This window comes from Solanum verrucosum, unplaced genomic scaffold (assembly GCF_900185275.1).
Source record: "Solanum verrucosum unplaced genomic scaffold, falcon-dt-bn FXZP01000307.1, whole genome shotgun sequence".
In the NCBI taxonomy this organism is placed as follows: Eukaryota; Viridiplantae; Streptophyta; class Magnoliopsida; order Solanales; family Solanaceae; genus Solanum; species Solanum verrucosum.
Genome location: NW_026020264.1, coordinates 2,131,945 through 2,141,975, shown reverse-complemented (window position 1 = coordinate 2,141,975; position 10,031 = coordinate 2,131,945).

Below are 10,031 nucleotides of genomic sequence, written 5' to 3'. Positions count from 1 at the left end.
CAAAAAAAGTACATGAAGGTAAGATATATTTCATTGTCAAGTCTTTATTTTTATTTTTATGTACCTGGACATGATTTCTTAACATTTTTATTTATATATGTATTATATATCATTCACCAAGCAAGTATAATAAAAAAAATACCTTTGTAATTCTTGACAATGTGTTGTCAGTATGTAATTGTTCTTTCTAATAGTCAATTTTCGAGATATAATGTAGTTTAATTATAATATTTGTTAGATTTCAATAAATGATAATTATTTAGTATTGTTAGTTGAAAAATTATATACAAATATATTATATATAGTTTAAATTTCTTTTTTTTTTCTTTTGGTATAATTATTTTTTAATTGGTTCATGATATTTTATTTATTCATATAATATTTTTTTATTCAATTAGTTGCATATAATGAAGAGTTTGACATATGGAGCAAAAGATGGTGGCGGATCTACTTGCAAAGAAAGGTGATAGAAAGAAAAAAAATGAAGCATAATTAGAAATTATTTTTGCTAGATCTTTTTTTTTTACTTTGACTTGTATTAGTAACTTAAGCTAAATTTTCTATTTTTTTTAAATTTTGATTTGTATAAATAATTTAGCTACATGTATTGTCAATGTTAATCATTTAGTCTTTTATTATTCTATTTTTTTTTGTGATGAAGCACAATTAATATAATTCTCCCATTTCAATAACAAAAAAATTTATGATGATTAGGAGTTTCATTTTTATTATACTTGTAAAAAAGTAATTGAAGATAAAATATTAATTTCATGATGCCATTTTTTTGCCTGTGTAACAATCTATTTTTGTCACCGTTATTTTTTGTTTGAAATGAATTTATTATTTTTATGCAGTCATGATTATTATATGTTTTTGTTAATTTTTTGTATTTTCTCCCCTTATTTTCATTTATTTCTTTTACAAATAAAATCAATACATAATTATTAATACATTTAATGTCATAAAATTGTACATTTGAATTATGTATAACTCATGTCTCTTCTTCTACTTGTAACTTCTAATCTAAATATATTATTCATAATTTTTGTATGTTTAATAATTCTTTTAAATATTTAATTAGCGTTAAAATAATTATAATAAACAAATATAATAATAAAGACATGATAAAAAATTTAATTTTTTTTTACGATATCAAAATTTGTATAGAAAATTAGTACTTCTACAAGAGATAGAGGAAATTCAAATATATAAAATATTTTCAACATAATACATTATATTGTTATTTCAACATATTACCGCTTATATATTCAATTTACTTTGCTACAGTGAATATTTTATTCTACTACTACATATTAATAGTTTGCACTTAAAAAGATGCAAAAAAATATTCTATTTTATATGTTTTAAAAATAAAAAAATGTATCATGTCGCAGAGGAAAAAAATACTAATATTATCTTATATATCTGATAATAACCTAAATATAAATATTATATATTATTATCTAATAAATATTTCATATAACTGCGCGAAGCACGAATAATTTCACTAGTTCTTAATTTAAACCACAATTAATGATTAAACTCACTTCTAAATAGCATTTAAACTAACAAGTAGCAATACCCATAAACTAAATCAGCCCATAATCACATAATCACAACCCAAGAATTAGAGTTTTAGCTAGACATCATAAAAAGGTAAAAATCGTTACCAAATTGATTATCCATCAATTGAGTAAGAGTAGATTCGTCGTTACAATGCTCCAATTCGAAGAATCTCAAAGACTCACTTCCAATTTATCAAAAGTGAAAAGCTTTAATTCTTCAAAGCTTAGGAAAAACTAGAGAAAACTTGTCTCACAGTTCAAAACTCAAAAATAGATTAAAATATATGAGCTAAGATACTAAACTAAATGTTCAAAAATGTATTTATAGTCGCCAAAAATGTGTTGCGAAGAGTCACTCGGCGAAGTAAGTCGGGCTCGCCGAACCACTCTGCGAGCCTCCCTTTGGCCACTTTCATCGCCCTTCTGTTTTGGCATTCAACATCCTCAAGGTCCTGTAACTTTGGGCGATCTAATACTGTATCGCGGAACAACTCGGCGATCCACCGACTGCTCTTTTCTCTCGCCGACTGGATTTCCTCACTCAGTGCTTGGCACACTGGAACTTTAGGTGGTCTGATGAGCCACTCGACGACATGCCGAGTGCTCTTGGCGATCGTCAGGCTCGCCCTTCTTCATTTATTCAGCTTGTTTTTTTCTTTTTGCCTGTTAGTGTTCTTGCTTTGTTCCTCAATCCATATACGTGAAAATCAAGGGTTTTACATCAATTATTGGCACAAATAAGTATTTGAGGACACTATTTCTATATAAACAAACCCCTAAATGAGTCTAAATCTCGGACTCATCAGTACTACCCATAGATAATCTACTCAAGGAATCAACAACAACATTAGCCTTACCTGGGTGATAAAGAATACTCATGTTATAATTTTTTAGTAACTCTAACCACCTTCTCTGTCTGAGATTAAGCTCTTTCTCACTAAACACATACTGAAGACTCTTGTGATCAGTGAATACATCAACATGAACAACATACAAATAATGACACCATATCTTCAAAGCAAATACAACGACAACTATCTCTAAGTCATGGGTTAGGTAATTCTTCTCATTAACTTTCAACTGTCTGGAGGCATAAACTATATCTTTGTCATTCTACATTAACACATAACCCAAACCAACTCTGGACGCATCACAATATATGAGAAAACCTTGAGTACCTTCTGGTAAGGTCAATATTGGGGCAGTAGAAACTTCATTGTTTTCTAAGACAACTTGTTCAAAGGGGATGAAATAGATTAGAACCCCTCTACAAACCTTCTATAATATCCACCCAACCCTAAGAAACTCCTAATATTAGTTGGAGATGTGGGTCTAGGCCAATTCTACACTGCCTCTATTTTCTGAGTGTCAACTGGAATCCCATCACCAGAAAAAATATGACCTAAGAATGCCACAGACTCAACCCAAAATTCACACTTAGAGAAATTGGCATACAACTCCCTATCCTTTAGAGTTTATAGAACTATTCTCAGAAGGCTAGCGTGATCTTCCTCATTCCTCGAATAGATTAGAATGTCATCAATAAACACGATAATAAACATATCCCAATAAGGCTTGAATACAATATTCATAAGATCCATGAATGTTGCAGGTGCATTAGTTAAACTAAACGACTCGACCAGAAACTCATAATAACCATAACGGGTCCTGAATGTTGTCTTTGAAATATCACATTTCCTTACTCTTAACTGATGGTAGCCAGATCTTAGGTATATCTTAGAAAAAACAAGTGACACCCTGAAGTTGATTGAAGAGATCATCAATTCTCGAAATGGGATACTTATTCTTAATGGTAACCTTGTTCAATTGACGGTAATCTATACACATTCTAAGGGAACCATCCTTCTTCCTCACAAACAAGATCGGAGCGCCCCAATGTGAGACACTTTGTCTAATGAAACCTTTCTCGAGGAGATATTTCTACTGCTCTTTTAACTCTTTTAACTCCGCTGGTGCCATCCTATATGGCGGAATAGATATAGGACGAGTATCTGGAAGAAAGTCTATACCAAAGTCTATTTCTCTCTCATGAGGGACTCCAGAAATATCATCTGGAAAGACTTCTAGAAACTCTTTTACTACTGAAACTGACTGAATAAGTGGTATCTCAACACTGGAGTCATTAACTCGGAATAAGTGATAGACACACCCCTTGGAAACTAACTTTCTTGCCCTAAGGTACAAAATAAAACCACTCTTAGACACTATTGAACTACTTTTCCACTCTAAGACTGACTCATTTGAAAACTGGAACTTGAGAACTCGATTTCTATAATCAACTGAGGCATAACAGGCATGAAGCCAGTCCATACTAAGAATAACATCAAAATCTACCATGTCTAACTCAACTAAATCAACCATGATGCTCTTGTGATTAACGAAAATGGTACAATCACTCTCACGACCCAAGGCTACCCCCCTAGATGTGACACGACGTACAAGACTCTGAAAAGCCTCATAGCATATCATAACATAAGAGCATAGGAAAAAATGCGGAAAATTAAAACTTTTTTTTACAATCAAAGTCTTTTATAAAAATAAGAGTGTACATAACACTATGTCTCAAACCATCTATAACACTTGAATACAATCTTAGGGACACGACCCTTACAAAAGTCTAAAAACATAAAGAAAGACTTAAAGGACATAATGGCCAAGCCCTCGAATACTATGATGACTCACCAATCTTCTTCTTCTTGATCTACTATGGTCCTAGCCATGAGGGTAGAATCTGATATCTCAAAACCCTACACTTATAAAAAAATGTAGAAAATATGGGTTAGCACAAAAATGTACCAAGTATGGAAGCCGTGCATAAAAATCCTTAAAACATGCAAAAAGGGACATTTTAGTTGAAACCATGCTATATGCCACTTTTGAACATCATCTTTGAAATAGTTGGAGAATGTAACTCATAAGACAAATCATGTACAATTCATCATAGCATAAATGATATCATCATAATCACAACCATAATCACCAATATAAACATAATGCATACTCCAATCTTCATAAGACATAGTTCACATACATGATTAAATACCAAGATCATCTCATCATAATAGAACTATCACATAAGCAACCCCAAGTTATACTTATGCAATGCATAGATAGGATCCCATAATCCTATCTACACTAAGTGTCACTTTTAGGCCACCATAATTATGCATAACATACCTTGACGTTATCCATAGCCAACACTCATAGACAAGGAGACATTCATGTTCATAACTTTTAATAAGTAAAGTCACTCATAACAACAATCTATATCATGCATACATAAATTCATATATCTTCATAGCATAAGAAAACCACACCATAACCCCTTTATAAGTTTACTTGTGCAATGTATAAGTGATGTCCCATATCCCCACTCACACTAAGTAAAGCTCATTAAGAAGTTATAAGTATAGTTGATGTTCATGTTCATAATTCATTTAAATCATACAATAACTCATAATCATCATGTCGTAATAGAAACATACCATGCCCACTCTAAAAGCCTACTTGTGCAATGCATGAATGAAGTCACATACCCCCATTCAAAGCTAAGTAAAATCCCTTGAGGAACCATAGTACATAACTCATGTTCTTGTCATAATTCATATTCTTATCATATAGGGAAATATAGCCTTAACTGACATAGACCATGTTAATCTACATGGAATCCGGTGTCTTACCCCCACACCGAAAAGGTGTCCTACTTGCCTAAGCTAGAACTAACATATTTAGCTTTTAGGTGGATCCACTAGCTAAAGACCTATGTGGGCACATAGTTATGGGATAAGGAGATTGCTACCAGAAACCCGGACTTTCTAACGTAAAAGGTTTCCATCTCATGAGATAACTTACTTTGGGAAGCCAGACTTTATAGCGTAAAAGCTTCCATCTCATTTTCATATCCACTCGGTGCTAAGCATAATTCCCTTTAAATTCATATTAAATCTTTACTGAAGTTCATGTTTATTAAAGAGTGCACTAGGCACTCAAACCAACATAAATAATAGCTCATCCATCCATTAAGTGAAAATGCCCTTTCAACCTTATAATCATCAATATGTGAGTAAACCTTTCACATCATATTCATAGTGTTAATGAGAATATCCTTTCAATTAACACAACAACATTATCATAGTTTTAGACATTTCATGCATAGTTATGTGTAAGGGTAAGGGGAGAATGATCTTTCAACAATACCATAATTACACAATAGTCATAGGATCTTCACTTTCTAAGTGAATCATGAGTTCATACACAATTCTTATCAACATGTACAAACCCTCCAAGGGCTATGAATCAACTCAACCCAAACATCTAGAATTACTACATTAGATAAGGGGAACATCATGATTCAATAACTTAATCAATACCTTAAGTCACATCATAGTCATGTTCATGCATGGGGTGTGTGTGTGAGATTGTCCCTTTCAATGACACAACAACAATATTATCATCATAGACACTTCACTCTCAAAGTGTTCATAAAAATGCACATAGTATCACAATCATGCATACCCCTCATATCTTGCATTCAAGGATCATAGATCATGTTAAGTGAACACATCTAGCATTTACTAATTTAGACATGTATAGAATCATGACTCAAGTAAGGCATTCATTTCATGCATAAACTCATGCGATCATATTATAGGTCATGTGGGTGAAGTCTTTTCACATTCATGCCATATACAATTCAACATACATAATACCTTCTTTCTTAGAGCATTAACATTCTTAGCTTATTCACATTAGCTTTTACCCTTAAAGCCCTAGGAGTCATCTTTATGTTCAAGCCTTACTCTCAAGCAATCCTCACATGATCATCATGTATACCTAACTCTCAAGGTAATCTATCCACATGCCTCTTTATTGATCAATTATAGTCATATAGTATCATATAAACTTAATCTCAATACTACTCAACCGTGATCCATCATATAAGCCCTAATTCAATCAATTCATGTCTACAAGCTTTACTTTTAAGCAATTCATATTTAGGTGATCTAGTCTAAGGAAATTCATAAAGAAGTTCATCATCCTTATAAGGTCACATCTAACCCTCAATTTGCCTCTTTTATGACATGACAATAGACTATATCAATTTCATCCTAGACTTTTAGGTTAACCAAGGATACATGTTTGATCATACTAAAGTCATGTAATTACACCATGAACAACCACTATTCACTTAATTGGGATAATATACAACAATACCTACATCATGAAGCCAATTTAGTAAAGTGGGGAATTCATGGGTTCTTGGGTGGATTTCATCATAAATCAACTATTAAACATCAATTAAATCATAAATAAATCAATGAAAACATTTTGAAAGAGAACTCATGACTTAGATTGAAACCCTAGCTTTTTGGGGGAATTTGGAAACTTTGAAATCATATTTTGAAAGGGCTCCTTGGATGGAAACTAACCAAGGATGAAGACTACCATACCTTATGAAGATTTCCACATAAAATTGAAGAGAAAAGGCTGCTCCTTGAACCCTAATCTTGACCTTGTTCTTGTTCTTCATTGTAGTCTTAGAGAGAGAAATATTTGGGAGGGAAGTTGGTTAAGATTTGGGGTCCTGAGATATAATGAGTTAATAGGGTGTTTAATGACATAAAATAGTTATATATATATATATATATATATATATATATATATATAAGTACAAAGATTATATTAAATGACCCCTACTTAAAACTAATTAAAAATGAATCACTTAAAAAGTCCTAGTCTAGACCATGAAGGAGGCAAATTGCAAATGCAATCCACGCCCTCTGACCTACGAATCGTGAGTGCATTGACGCCCCGTCCTGCAGGTCCGTATGTGGGGTCTGCAACTTCACACTTGAGGTCTTGACTCACGAAGCCTCCCCACGAGGCATGGTAGGACCTACGTCCCGTAGGTCCCATCCGTGGGTCATGAAATTTGGTAGTTTTTGGTTTCTTTGGGGCAGCCTTGGGGTTAGACTTTAGGGTCCTTCTCAAGGACCCTTGGTTGGTCCTTGAGGAGCTTTACCTTGATGTTTAACCGCTATAACCCTCATTCTAAGAACGGGAAGCCACTTTACACTTCTAAACCCCACATCAAACTCAACAACACACTTGTAAGGCTCTAGTTCCACCTACTAGTTTTTCGGGTTGTCACATTATCTCCCCCTTGGGAACATTCTTCCTCGAATGACATTTCTAAAACACCTTTTGAAATTAAAGACTCAAGACTAGCAGCCCATCAGGCAAGAAACATTTGAGTGCACATAAACAAGGAGGAAACATCACTCCATCGCAATACACTCAATGCAACACAGAGAAGTATGAACTACGTCTAACAACCCATTTATGCATGACATTCTCATAACTAGTCATGTTCAAGGAAGAATTACCATTTCCTAGTTATAATATGCTCAACATACTCTCATAGAGCTCATATGCAATTTACTCTAAAAAAAACACTTCATTCGAGGAGGAATTTCTCAACTCCAAACTAAAGCATGCTCATATATTCTTCTCATGAAGTACAATAGGCACCTCTTACTCAAAGCACTACAACATGAGGAGAACAATTCACATAAACTCATTTTCTTTCAAAAAATAAGTTTTTCATGAATATGGATTATATAAAGCAGTCATGGTAATACATAAGCACATAACCATAATGTTAGCTCGACACACCATCTCCCCCTTGGGAGTGAGCCCATACAAACACTTCTTAACATCATTAATCATATAATCATATGAGGAACTACCTTTTCCAACCAAAAGCAAGCTCAACACAACATTATAGAGCCAATATGCCAACTCATCAAAAACATAACAAAGTATGTTCATCAAATTATCTCATGAATTCAAATATGCCATCATCATACTAAAATGCACAACAACATGATGAACATGTAAATCATGGAAACTCATTTTATGCTAAACATGAATGACTGATTGACATTACCCTTCTGCGAATCCTTTTGCTCTTGGTGACTATTGATAGCATAAAGACGGTTTCCTCCTTCGCCTGCCTGTGAAGTTACTCCTCGAGATGCAGCTCTGTGTGGTGGAGAAACTGAAGAAGACTGGGCTCTATTTCTCCCATTACCATTTCCCTGCTTGTTCTTTGGACACTCTCAAATAAAATGACTATTCTGGCCACACTTGAAGCAACCGGTGGAACCATCACGACATATCATCTTGTGTCATACTACCCTGAGAATAAGCAGGTTTAGCTCTGAAATTCTGACTATTGTATTCACTTCTGTTCTTTGGTGCAAGTGCACTAATAAATGATGAAGCATGTCTCTTTGTTTCTATTAGAAGGAACACCGGTTGACATTACTCTTCTGCTGCCCGGACTCATTCCTTGATGTCTTAGCCCTCTTATTCTTAAACTCTTCTCTATCCATCAACTTGTCCTCCTCAACTTGTTGCACATGTATCATTAGCCTTGCTATGTCCATATCCCCTATCAGCATAACTGTGTTGCCTTCCTTGCTTGATAGGCGAGACAACACAACAACGAATAAACTCATCCTACTCTTCATGTCAGTAACCATCTTTGGAGCATAGCGGAAAAGCTGTGTAAATTTCAGACTGTACTCATGAACGCTCAAAGAATCCTATTTGAGAGTGAGGAACTCTCGTACCTTATCTTTTTTCAGTTCTCGGGAAAATAAACGCCCCAAAAAGGCCTCCTCAAAATAATCCTAACTCACAGGTGGTGCTCCTTCAACTCAGTTCTTCTTCTATTGGTCAAACCAAATCCTAGCGACACCGTTCATTTGGTATGCAGCTAGTTCCACCCTCTCAGTATCAGCAACATGCATGATTTCAAAAACATTATGAAGCTCTTCAACAAAATTCTATGGATCCTCAGTAACACTTGAACCTATGAAACTTGGTGGGTTCATCCTCAAGAACTCACGGATGCTTGAAGTATCAACCACTTCCTATAAATTCCCTCTCTATTGCCCAGCTTGATTGGTCACAACTTGGCTCAATATCCGGATAGCCTCACGGAACTCAGCATTGGTGACATCTTCTTGGGGTTGCACTTCTGGTGCATTAGGTACCCCTTGTTCCTGTGGTTTAACATTTCTTCTAGCCGGACGACCTCTAACAGCTCTTCGTAGAGGCATGATCTTAAAGACACGTGCAAATACGAGTTAGAAGAAACTTTTAGAGAAAACTTTATCACAAGAAATGAATATGAAAGAAGTAAGATAGTTCCTAAATGTTTCAACCTCTTAATTATAGATGTGGCGCACTTCACACCGATAACTAGGACTCTACAGACACGGCTTCATAGAATCCCTAGGACATCCAGAACTCTATGCTCTGATACCAAGTTTATCATGCTCGAGCCTATACCCTGGGCGGTATTGGCACTCGATAACCATTACTGGCCCCAAGCGAATCCTTGGCCAGACTTACTTACTCAGCGGAAGACATAAC